A 13,851-nucleotide genomic window follows, 5' to 3' on the forward strand; every position below is an offset into this window, starting at 1 on the left:
CATGCATACACATATTTCTTTATTGCTCATAATTCATGTCAATTAGTCTTTATTAGAATATGAGATGTATAAATGTAAGAGAATTTTTATATTAAAATTGACAGATACATTTTAGAACAAGTTTATGAGCTACGCAAAACTTTTATCCTATACAGTGTTTATATTTAGTACACAGAATTAACATATTTCAAAGTATAGTAACATTATATCTAGTAGGATTATTTCTTATGTAAAGCAAACTGTCTTTCAAATTTGGATTAACCATATCTTTCATGACCCAATATAGAAAGTAAAAGCAGTAAAGCTAGTAGCATACATGGGAATATGGACTCAGAGGATGATGAACAGAAAAAGTCTGTGCAATTAAAAATAGAAATAAATAAAAAATAGACATTGATAAGTATAAATCTAAGGTAAGCTAGTCATAACTCATGCAAATTTTACATATGTTGAATAAGAATAATCTATGGTGCAATTATTCAGCCATGAGAGCTTCTAAAGAGTTTATTCTATATACTTTTAATGCAGGTTCTATCCATAGTGTTTATTTCTAAATCTTGACTTTAAAAGTGAGTGCATATCTAATCTAACCAGCTTTCATCTTACTGTAACTTTATGAGAAAATTATTCTCCCTACGTTAAAATCATGGAGCATAATTTGATTTCTTTAGGATATTATTGGTTGATGTTAATCAAATTATTTGTCTTAAATTACTTATACTAGTATACTCAACAATCTTTTTATACAGATACCTATTAATTTATTTTGATCATTATAGCAGACCCATAAAGACTAAATATGGCAACACAGGCAAATGACAATCTTGGTCTGATTAAATGATAAGGTGCTCAAAATATCTTATAAAGCAGGAAATTTTTATTTCAATTTTTAGGAGAAGAAATTTAGAGATTGAGTTTTATAAGGTTGCAAGATCAGTAATCCAAAACACTGGAACTCAAAAAAGTTTGATCTAGCAATAAAGATTAACTCTTTCTAACTCTTTCTACTGGAGTACAGCAGAAAAAAAGACACATATATCAAAAGGAAAAGTAAATCAGTTGGGCCCAGTATACACATATAAGCTGATGGGATGGGGATTGAGCAAAGGAAGTAGAGAAGATTCTTCAACTACAGAAAAATGTCCCAGTCAGGCAACTTTGTTAATTCTTCCTGATATATGAGGAATCATGTATAAAACGTTCATGGCAATCTTACTTATAATGAACAACATTAAAAATAACTGAAATGTCCACCAACAATAGGTAAATAAATCCTGCCAAATGCACATAATGATACAATGGAATATCACACAGCAGTGAGAAACTACAAACTGTTAATACTTACCACAACATGGATGAGTCTTACAGAATAATGTTGTGTGAAATAACTCAGACAGCAGACGACTACCTAACTCCATCTGTATGAATTTCAAAACCAATATACCTAGTCTGTAGTAACAGAAGTTGGAATGGTGGAGGAGAACATTATGTATCAGTCTGGGTGCTGGTAGTGTTCTATATTTTTACCTAGGTTGTAGAAAATGAGTGTCTAGATGTGAAGAACTTAATAAAGTTTTACTTAATATTTTTGTACTTGATATAAATTAATTTTGTGGGGGAAAGTAAAATAATGTTGCAATGAATTCCCAAAGTAATAATATATTTGAGAAAGTGCAGTGATTCAAAATATATTTTCTAAAGTACAGTGTCAATCTTCATTGAATACCTTAACATCTCAAAGCACTTATAACTGGCCAGAATTGTTGTAGCTCTAAACCTGAAGATTAGCCAGAGTCAGAATGGGCATCCAAAAATCAGTGAGTTTTTTTGTTTGTTTGGTTGGTTTGGTTGATTGTTTTGGTTTGGTTTGGTTTGGTTTGGTTTAGTTTGGTTTGGTTTGGTTTGTGAGACGGAGTCTCACTCAGTAGCTCAGGCTGTAGTGCAGTGGCGAGATCTTGGCTCAGTGCAAGCTCCGCCTCCCGGGTTCACGCCATTCTCCTCCCTCAGCCTCTTGAGTAGCTGAGACTACAGGCGCCCGTCACCATGCCCACCTAATTTTTTGTATTTTTAGTAGAGACGGGGTTTCACCGTGTAAACCAGGATGGTCTGGATCTCCTGACCTCGTGATCCACCCACCTGGGCCTCCCAAAGTTGGAATTACAGGCGTGAGCCATTGCGCCCGGCCAATCAGTGGTCATTTCAGGAATACATCATTCTGGTCATACAGCATTAGCGGCTTCTTTTTCTCCAAAGTACGAACTGATCGAGAGGATTTGAATGGAAATCCATTGTCCTGTGACGTCTCATCAGCTCCAGAGAAAATTGGGCACTTTACGTAAAACAAATGTTTTAAATTCTTAACTGACTTTCTGAAGTTTCATGGTTAGAGTCCAGGCATTTGGTATTTAGAAGCTCCATACAGGTTTTGATGAGCAACGAGGCTTGAACAACACTGTTCTAAGAAACAAAAATTAAAAGGAAGAACATACAGGGCTTCTTGAGGGCAATGTCTTCACTCCATTTTATCCTTTCCATCACCATGTGAGAGCGATGCTTACCTTCAGTTTAATGATGTGTATCTCCAGTTTATAAAGGAGGAAACTGTACCTACAAAAGTTTATACAACATGCCCAAATACAGACAGGGAGGACGTGGCCAGATCGGGATTCTACATCATATCAATCATGCTCCAAACAGCTGATTCGTTATACCAGGCTGCCTCCCAAGATAAATGGACATTTTGGGAAATTCATTATTATGAACCATCAACCCTACTAATTTACTCATAAATTTTTGTGAGTAAATAGAGGAGAGTATAAATATAAGAGAATCTAATACTCATTTCTTATTTGGTGAAAGCGAGAAATGAATATTTGATTGCCTTTTATTTAGAGTCTAAATTCTATACTCTTCCTTCACAAGCACAAACAAAGTGGTATCAGTCTTGTACCACACTGGCTGAACTCTCTCAAAAGATCAAAACTGTACCAAGCGTTGAAAGAGGACACTAGGTGGCAAACCCACTGCTTCAGTTTTAAAGGGTTGGCAATGAGCAATTTTCCTGTTTCTTATTTAAATTCATGAAGCAGAAGAAACATCATGTTAGTTAAGTACATGCACTCTGGAGCAGTCTGCCTGATTTGGTCTCCTGGCTCTCCTACTTCCTAAGTGATGTGGAGCAAGCTTCTCAACTCTGTGGACCTTAGTTTAACCATATATGTGATGGGAATGGCAATAATAATAGCACCTACTTCAAGGCATTAAATTCATACTTGTAACGGATGTATAACAATATCTGGCTCATGGTCTGGAGGTCATTATTCTTAGCAAACTAACACAGGAACAGAAAACCAATTGCCACATGTTCTCACTTATAAGTGGGAGCTAAATGATGAGAACACATGGACACATAGAAGAAACAACACACACTGGGGTCTTTTGGAGGATGGAGGGTGAAAGGAGGGAGAGGATCAAGAAAAACAACTAATGGGTACCAGGCTTAATATCTGTGTGATGAAATAACCTATACAATGATACAAGTTTATCTATGTAACAAACCTGCACTTGCACCCCTGAACATAAAATGAAAGTATTTTAACCCTATTTTTTTAAAGTAAAAGCATGCCAGAATGAAGTTATAAAATTGCGGTATACATTTAGCAAAATTATGCTTTAAACATTTACAACACATTTATTTATTCACAAGACAAAGGATTTATTTAAAAAGTCATCATGCTGGGAGTCTAATAATTGGACATAAATTTGAATGAACAGTGCCTTCGTTTTTCAGTCATGTTGTTGTATTTCTAACTGTGTACAATTAATTTGGAGATTATAGTCTAAACAAGAATCTTCCTGAGTGTGAAGCCCGTATTAGTTTCCCATTCCTACTATAACAAATTACCACACACTTAGTAGCCTAAAACAACTTGAGTATATTATCTTATAGTTCTGCATATCAAAAGTCTGAAAGCGGGATGGTAGGGCAATATTTTTTCTGGAAGCTTTAAGAGAAAAGCCTGTTTCTTTGCCTTTTCCAGCTTTTAGATGTTGCCTGCGTTTCCATTCCTTCCTGCACTCTGACCACTGCTTCCATCCTCATACCTCCTTCTCTAACTCTGACCTTTCTCTTACAAGGACCCTTGTGATTACATAGGACCCACCTAGGTAATTCAGGCTACTCTCCCCCATCTCAAAATCTTTAACTTAATCGCATCTGAAAGCCTCTTTAACATTGTAAGGTAACATACTTATAGGTTTTAGGGATAAGAACATGAGCATCTTTGCAGAGCTATCATTCTGCCTACCACGGAAGCCCAAAATAAAAACCACCCCAAGAACGTTTCTGTTCTGCACTTTCTGCATTGTAATTCAGGTTGGTTTTTTTTTTTTTTTTTTTTTTCCTAAACGTTTCAGTTGATATCTTAGAATGATTATTACCAGTGAGTCACAAAGGATTTCAGCCCAGAGGATTTCACTTTCCAGCGTATGTATTTTCATATGCTTGATGCAGAGATGATGTTCTTATAATGTGGCTGCTATAACTTAGTATTAAATAACAAGGAAGCTACTTCTATTACCCAAAGTTTGCATAACATGGAACTAATTATTTACATTTATATGAAAAATACACAGAAAATATACGTTGCTTCATATTGTATATATGAATGAATACTATAGTCTGACTTTTTTTTCACCACAAGTTGGTCTTCTAGACATTGTTAACATACAGTATGTAAAATCTAAGGATCTACGAATTCATGTAAGATCTAAATCGATATACTTGCCCTGTAAAGAAAACTAAATCAGTAAGATAAGATTCTGGTTTAAAAAGCAACATCTGTCTCATGGTAAGTATTTGATAAATAGATTTATGATGATGATGATGATGATGATGATATGTGCAAACTTAGATTCTCACAGAAAGCATTCAAACAATGCAGGTGGCATTTTATTACTTTTATCATCTTTCATAGTCCTGCGTCACAAATATATCACTCTCTTCTCAAAACGCTGGGGAGGGGGGAGGTAGCAATGTTTTGCAAAATTTTGTTAAAAAATCACACAATTATTCTACACAAAACAATTCTCCTGCTGCTGCCCCTTTTTTGTTTTTGAATACACAGTCTTTTATGGCATGAATAAGAGGAATAAATAATTACATCAAATCTCATATTACAAAGCCTCATTAAAAATCAATTACCACCTTCTGTTTCTTTAATTTCTCCTTATACCATTTAGTCACTTTTATAACTGACTCTCATTTTTCTAATAAGAGATAATTTTTCACTCCTACCTACATAAAGTTAATAGAATCAAAAGAAACCAATTCTATTTTCTACCTAATAAAATGCTAAATATATATACACACACACATTTTTATATATATACATATATATGTGTGTGTGTATGTATATATATATTTTTTATTTTATTTTTTTTTGAGATGGAGTCTCTCTCTGTCACCCAGGCTGGAGTGGAGTGGCATGATCTCAGCTCACTGCAACTTCCGCCTCCTGGGTTCAAGCGATTATCCTGCCTCAGCCTCCTAAGTAGCTGAGACTATAGGAGCGTGCCACCACGTCCAGCTAATTTTTTGTATTTTTAGTACAAACGGGGTTTCACCATGTTAGCCAGGATTGACTCGATCTCCTGACCTCGTGATCTCCTGCCTGGGCCTCCCAAACTGCTAGGATTACAGGTGTGAGCCACCATGCCAGGCCAAAATGCTATATTTTTATGTAAATCAATATGATTCATCATATTATTTGCTTTCAAAAATGCTTAAGTTTTTGAATAAAATTTTGAGAAAAGTGATTCATTCACATGTCCATCTCTGCTCAGCTAGTTGAATAAAGATTCTTTAGCTTGGGGACATTTTTAACTTTAAGGCATGTCAGTTTCCTCAGCAATGATGGACACACTATCAGTAGGATCTTCAGATTCGCTGAACTTCTGTTAGTCTCCCTAATCAAGAAATAAGCCATATTTCACAAAGAAATAGTAATGTATACATTTATGAAGGTAAAATAAAGTCAGTTATTATGAACTCAAATTATTGTCCAAAGTTCCATATGCAAAAACGGGTGTGAATCTGATTTTAAATTAATAAGACCTGCAGTGTGCTTGCATAATTGAATTTTATAATTTATGGAATAATGAGCAGGTATTGGTCTTTGACATTCTAAGATAAATTTAAATTATCAACTAAAATAATCATGAGCCAAGATTTGGTATGTATGCTAAAAGATATCTCTCTGCTTACATGTCACATGTATTAAATTTGCTCTTTTGTGCTATGGAGAAAATCATTTCAAAATATGGTAGTAAGTAATAGAAATGGTTTAATTCTTTCTGAACTCTTACTTCTACCAAGTAACAACAAAGTTTGACAGTTTAGAAAATGAGACTGTTGGGAAAACAAACTCAGAATATAAGAAGTTCCTGGGGTGCCAGGGATAATAAGGTTGTGTAGTCATCAAATTTTTGTGATTATTGATGTAAATTTCTACAAGCATTATTACACTATCTTCCTGCGGCCAAAACCTCCTAGTCCATTTTCTATCAGGCATCTCTCAAGTAGATGCTCATAGGCCACCCAACATTTTGTATGTAATACTCCTGGAGCAAGCGCATGTGCCTCTTGCTGCAGAGTGGGATGGAAATATTTATAGCAAAATTTTAATTTATTGTTGCTTTTCCCATTCTTCTGTAGTTATCTGGGCCTGAAAATTATCACCCCTTACCATAATTGGAAACACACACACACAACACTCAAATTCTGTAGTTTCAGAGGAAAATAAAATGAAATTTCATGAGTTGGCATATGCCTGTTTTGGCCTATCCCCTTCTTTGCTTCCCTCCAATAGCAGGGGTAATTATAAGTTCACTATATTTTATCACTTGACTTTATCTGTCAAAATGTTGTTTTAAAATGCGTATGCCTGCTGCTTTTAAGTCTTTCTGCATCCCAGCTGAGGCCTTTGTGCAGCAAATGTTATAGCTGTGTCTTTTTTTCCTTGCTATCTGGGACAGAAGGAGAGTATAGGTAACCGTTGGTGAGCTAACTAAGAACTTGAATAACTCCCACAGGAAGAGCTGGTAGGGAGTTTGTATTTTTGGCCATGAATCCAGGGCTTTCATTTTAAGTTCCAGGGTGCGTCATGCAGTTGAGCACTGATTGAATGGGGGCACTGGAGGCTCTAGGGAGCAAGCTGTGACATTTTTCTGAGCCTGAAGGCTGCTCACAGTCATTACTGCACAGGCCTTGCTGACTGCTACTTCAGGGAAACGCAGGGAGAAGGAGGTTGTGCTTCCAAGTGTGGGTGGTCGAATAAACTCTTTTAGCAGCAGCAGTTGGTCTATTTACCCTGAAAAAGAGACCACCAGCAGCCCCCAAAGTGCTAAAAAATTACAATCAATTTTAAAAATATATATTATATTACATAAAAGACTATAAGAGTGAGTGCTGAGCATTGCTTTACAGTAGTCCTAGCTGCTAAATGAGGCAGTCACATGCAGCCAAGCGGGATTTATCCTGTAACCCAGAGAATTTCCAGCTCTCCCACCATTCTATCCTTCTCTCAGGAGGAAGAGAGAAAAAAGTCTAAACAAAACAAAAAATAGCAGCAGAAAGCAAAAAACACAAGCTAGTTTAGAGAAAAGGTATTGAAGGAAACTACTGAAATTTAGTAGTCTTGAGATTTACACTTTGGTTATGAGTGGTTTAAGATAAGTTTTTATGTAAGGGGATTTTTAAGGCTCCTATGCTGGCCTTACATTTAGGTAGTGATTAGGGACCAGCTTATGTCTTCAAATTCATTTAGGATATTAATCGTCAGTATTTTTCTTTAATATTGGTGTTAACAAGGATTATCTCAAAGTTTTAAAAGACATAAACGAGGCCTGGCACGATAGCTCATGCCTATAATCCCAGCACTTTGGGAGGCCAAGGCGGGCGAATCACGAGGTCAGGAGTTCAAGATCAGCCTGACCAACATGCTGAAACCCTGACTCTACTGAAAATACAAAAATTAGCTGAGTGTGGGGGTGCACGCCTGTAATGCCAGCTACTCAGGAGGCTGAGGCAGAAAAATCGCTTGAACCTGTGAGGTGGAAGTTGCAGTGAGCCAAGAATGTGCTACTGGACTCCAGCCTGGACAATACAGTGAGACTCCATCTCAAAAAACAAAACAAAACAAACAAACAAAAGATATAAACGATGTCACTTTACTTAATTGTTTAAGAAATTCTTGGCTGCTAGATTTTTTCCAAATGCTAAATTAAAATCATAGGTAAAACATAAAATACATTAATACCTAAACCATCATATTAAAATACAGATTTTTAAAAAATCTATACAATCAGAAATGCAAATATCAAGGTTATTGCAAGCAACCTATACATAGATGGATTGACTAATGACATCTTAATTTCAAATGTACAAAATACAACTCCTTCCATACTTTGAGGTTCTCATCAAACTCCAAACTTAAAGTGTAGTGTGTGAAAGAAATAACCTTTCTAAGACCGTCATTATGAAAAACTCTCACATTTTGAAGAATTCAGAGATACACCTTGTCTCAGAATTCTTCCAGCAATGGGAAACAGGTAGTCTCATACATTTAAAGAACTTTACTTATTGAAACATGTATAGTTAAATTAAACTGAATTATGTGCTAGCCCCTCCAAGAATCATGTTGCTTTAAGAACCCATACCTGATGAACAAAGGTATTAATGAAATGGGAGAGTTCCCTGTCCCCCCTCACAGGATGTACAATAGTGGTGTGGCTCGTCTGTTCAGCAGCCATGCACTCAAACCACTTATGGGAGGGAGAGCACACAGATGAGCAGGTGCAGGAGCCAAGGTGAGCACTTTGGGGCTCCAGCTCCACAGTAGTGTCTGGGGGTGGGTGCCTGTGACTCCCAAAGCCCCAGTGGGCTTGTTACAGTGCTCTTTGAGCTCTGCTGTCTACAGACACTTTAAGTGCCCTCTTGGTCCCCAAGTTCTTGTCCAATGTCCAGGAAGAGTCAGATCACATGGACAAACTGAAGGATGGCAAATGTGGGGGTTTTATTGCTGGGTGGAAGTGGCTCCCAACAAGATGGATGGGAAGCTAGAAAGGGGATGAAGTGGGAAGATGATCTTCCCCTGGAGTTCAGCCGTCCCATGGCTGAACTCCTCTAACGTTCAGATGCTCCTTCTCTTCTCTCCTTTGTCAAGCTGCCCTGCCACTCTGCTGCTCTTCTGTTCCTCCTGCTCTTCTGCTTGTGGAACCTGAGGTTTGGGGTTCATATGGGTACAGGATAGGTGGGTGTGCTGGGCCAAAAGGCAACATTTGGGTGTGAAAACAGAAATGCCTGTTCCCATTTAGGGCCACAAGTTTCCAGGCTTAATGGAGGGGTCTTTGCCAGGGACCCACCTTCTTTTACCCAGTATCCCTGCCTCCTATCCATATCATTAATAGTTAGAACCTCATAAAAAGAGAATGCCATGTTTGGAAAATGGCAACCACAAGATTTCCCTAATCTGGGCATTTTCTCCATTCAAGCCTTGTCTCTCTCTGGTGACTTACTCTACATTTAACATATTCCCCATTTCTATTAAATCTCTCAATTGTTTGTAAACAAACCACTGTGATTTTAGCACTTCAATGTCCTGCTTTTCAGGTTTCTGATCTATAGCTTTTTCTCCCACAAATGACATCCCCATTCTTTTTAACAACAGGTACTGGGACTCAGCTCTTAGTGAGGTAAGGGCTCTCCAGTTGGTCTTCAGGCTTTCCTTCATTTTCTCACATAGGCCTCCTCAGGATAGGGTGACCTGACAGTTTGAAAACTTCCTGTATTCCTGATTCTAATGCTACGAGTCAAGGGTCTAATTCTTTATAATTTTATTCCATTTGGAGTCCTGCAATATTTATATGATTCACCTTGCATTTGAGAATCTGTAGTGTGTTTAAAGTTAGCTTTCTTCTTCTGGTTCTCTTCACCAGAAGAACCAACATTAATTCCTTCAGCACTTCCTTGAATTTCTCTTAAAATGTGAGTTCTGGAGTGAAAAACTTAACTCTGATTATACTCTAACAATTTAATTACTCTTTCCTTTTACTTGAACACTTTTGTGCCATCTCAGATTTTACTCACTGTTATAGTAGAAGTTAAATTATGTCAAAGAGTTGAAATTTAACCAAAATTATTAAGCTATTTTCATAGAAACTTCTATTAAGAGGATGTGTCCTTCATCCTGTAGCTATACAGCTACCTTGAATGGGCTTTTTAAAAAAGAAGTATTTAGTGAATTTACTCAAATCAAGAATGTTTAAATGATATAGATGTGAGATATATTAGAAATCCATATACAATAAAGAGTGAAATAAACTAGCCAACTCCATGTACATTTCCAGTTAAATATTTACACTGATACATATTAACCTTTTTCTTTAGATAGGGTTAGACAGGAGTAATACATTTATGTACATGACATGATGATTCTGGCACAAAGGTCAGATATTTTCAAGTTTTAAAAATGGTATGGAATATGTTTCAACAAAACTCCACATAAATGTAAACCCCTGATTTAATTTAATGATTTTCATCATGCCAGAAGCACAGTTGGTTTTAATTTTTTAAAACAGATACTGGTATCATAGGCATTTCTCATACACAGTATCTTAGTATGGACAAAAATATTTAAGATTGATTTTTGCCATGATGTTTTAAACTTTCATTATTTGAAATACAAAATGACAGCCACACATATTTGTTTTTTCAATAAAACACAGTCTTCAAAAAGTTACTGATGATTGCTCTTTAGGGTTCCTAGCTGTACGCCCTCTCTTAGTTTTTCACATAATATAAATTATATTTTTATGCAGGATTGTATTAAGATCCAGTAGTTCTTTTCTTTTTTTTTTTTTTTTTTTTTTTTTTTTTTTTTTTTTTTTTTAGTAAAGACGGGGTTTCACCATGTTAGCCAGGATAGTCTCGATCTCCTGACCTCGTGATCCGCCCGTCTCGGCCTCCCAAAGTGCTGGGATTACAGGCATGAGCCACCACGCCAGGCCAAGATCCAGTAGTTCTTTAACAATGTTAGCAAATAACTATATAAACCCCAAATGGAGCAAGGTCAACATTTTCCATAATGTACTTTAATCTCACTAAAGTTAAAGCTGTTTCTTTTGGGTATTTTTTCACTTCTATGTGAAGTAGATTGGTACGGTTTCATTCGTGGTTTTATTATGTGACTTTTTAAAATAAAATAAAAAAATCGTTTTAATTTCTTCCACAGTTCACATCTCTCAGAAGAAATCTTTCTTTTTCTTGTAAATTATATAGTCCAGGGATGTTTTGGATAAACAAATGTTCTTTAGTAGATTAAATCTCTCACTGGTAATAAATAAGCATCTGCTTCCTTAGCTATATTACCAGTATATCCTGGAACCAAAGTAAGATGGTTTTCCTGCTCCCCCAATCCATTTAACTGTTGTTTTAAAACCTGAATGTTTCCATTATTTATAATTTCTGTTTTGGACAATAGTTCTGACCACCACCTTTTAATGACTGCTTGAAACCAGTTTAAACCAAATGTTAGGTATTTTTCAAATTTGCTTTTACATAGTGAATTTACTAGAGGCAACGAGACTACCTCTTTCAAGTAAGATATATTGTTTTTCTCCCTATAAACTACCGGTGAGCACAGGAAGGCAATCTACCGCAATGCCAAGATCTTCTATTCTCACCAAACAAGATGCAAATTCACGTATACTTCTTTCTCCAGAAAGTTAAAGCTACATTCAATTTCAAATTCCTATATTTTCAGGCAGGTGGTCTGCACAAACCAGTTCATTTTCTCTATTTGCCATGTCACAGCTCCACTTCTAGGGGACTATGTTTTTTTGTTTGTTTTGTTTGTTTTTCCTGTAACAGAGGTTTAGAAAGGGATAATGAACTAACTATCTATGAAAGATTACCTTACATAGGTTTTTTTTTTTTTTTTTTTTTTTTTTTTTTGAGATAGAGTCTCGCTCTGTCACCCAGACTGGAGTACAATGGTGTGATCTTGGCTCACTGCAAGCTCTGCCTCCTGGGTTCATGCCATTCTGCTGCCTCAGCCTCCCTGGCTGACTACAGGTGCCAGCCACCATGCCCGGCTATTTTTTTGTATTTTTAGTAGTGACGGGGTTTCACCATGTTAGCCAGGATGGTCTTAATCTTCTACCTCGTGATCCACCCACCTTGGTCTCCCAAAGTGCTGGGATTACAGGCGTGAGCCACTGTGCCTGGCTAGATTACCTTACATAGTTTTATCTGGACTTTTCACAGCTTGTCCAACTCTTCTATTCATATAAACTGCTAACTTTTGCGATTTCTTAACTTCCTTCTTGTTCTTATTAATGAAATTAGAAATGCTTTTCCTAGGTCCATCAACGAAATGATCCTGAATATTATTTCAAAAGTTCTGCTTTTTAACATTGTGGGTTTCAGATGCCATCATCACTTAAAGACTGGTGTTTCTTGGTACCATGATTTCTTAGCCCAGCCCTGGCACTGACCAACCAGGCCAGGCAGCCTACAGTTCCCCTTGGCTGCAGGCCAGGCCTTACTCGGGGCCATTTCTACCTTGAGTGTTTCTTAAATCACATCTCTAAAAATTCAGTCTTATTCACTGCAACTCCAGAATGAAAAATTGAGATTTAAAAATCTTTTAGATCTATAATCCCTTATTCAATATATTGAGTGTATCTCCAACAGCATCCAAAATTTGGAAAATGTTATATATATACCCTACAAAATTTCTATCAAGATTCATAAATATTTGTTAAGCATCTGTTGTGTTTATTTGAATACAATTAAATAAGACCTATTTTCTGCCTTGAAAGACTTTATAAAACTATAAATTCCATGACAGAGGGACAACAGCTGGCTAATTTCCCACTGTGACACTCAGCATCAGCACTGTGCCTGGCACAGTTCAAGTCCATGATGCCTTGGGAATTAATGAGTGGATGTTGGAGAGGAAGCAGGAATATGAACAACTAATATGATGTGTTGTAACAAATGCCAAACCAATTTCTAACAAAGTTGGGTAAGGGTACAATTACCAAATCTGTAACTTGCCGCTAGAACTTTTCCACTACATTTACTTTACTCTAATCAGACACTTCCAGCAAGTTACATTTAATCCAGCTATCCTACCAAGGGTATCAAGCACCCTGGTGAATTCAAGATCCACTGTGTCCAAAATACTATGCTCAAAACAGGCTCTTGATATCCAAGTATAGACTACCTATTAAAAATAAAATCTTGATATATTAAACATCACCTGAAAGCCTCCTCTTATAGCTTAGCCAGTGAAGATTTTGTAGGACTGTTAAAAGAAAAACTTCAGCTGAATTAAATTTAAAGGAGTTTAATTGAACAATGAACAATTCGAGAGGCAGGCAGTCCCCAGAATCACAGCAGATTCAGAGAGACTCCAGGGGTGCCTCACGGTCAGAACAAATTTATAGACAAAAAAAGTAAAGGGACATACAGAAATTGGAAGTGAGGTACAAAAACAGCAAGATTGGTTACAGGTTGACGTTTGCGTTATTTGAATATGGTTTGAACACTCAGCAGTGCAGGAATGGTTGAAGTATGACTGCTGGGATTGACCAAGACTCAGCTGTTGTTACAGGCACAAACCAAACTCCTAAGTTTGGTTTCTAGTCTTGTCTACTGATTAAGTTAGGTTGTAGTTCATCCACAAGGACTCAAATACAGAATTGTGGAGCCCTTCTTAGACTATATTTAGTTCACTTTAACAATTGCCCCCTTTTGGTCATTTTCTCAATTTTGAGAGATTGACC

The 13,851-nt window shown here is 36.6% G+C and overlaps 1 pseudogene; it reads right to left on the bottom strand.

Annotated features, from left to right (window-relative positions):
- Positions 1-2,194: 2,194 nt before the first annotated feature.
- LOC119622484 (KATNB1-like protein 1 pseudogene) lies at positions 2,195-12,494 on the bottom strand (annotated as a pseudogene).
- Between the last annotated feature and the right edge of the window lie 1,357 nt (positions 12,495-13,851).

Source organism: Chlorocebus sabaeus, chromosome 4, assembly GCF_047675955.1.
Source record: "Chlorocebus sabaeus isolate Y175 chromosome 4, mChlSab1.0.hap1, whole genome shotgun sequence".
NCBI classification, from domain to species: Eukaryota; Metazoa; Chordata; class Mammalia; order Primates; family Cercopithecidae; genus Chlorocebus; species Chlorocebus sabaeus.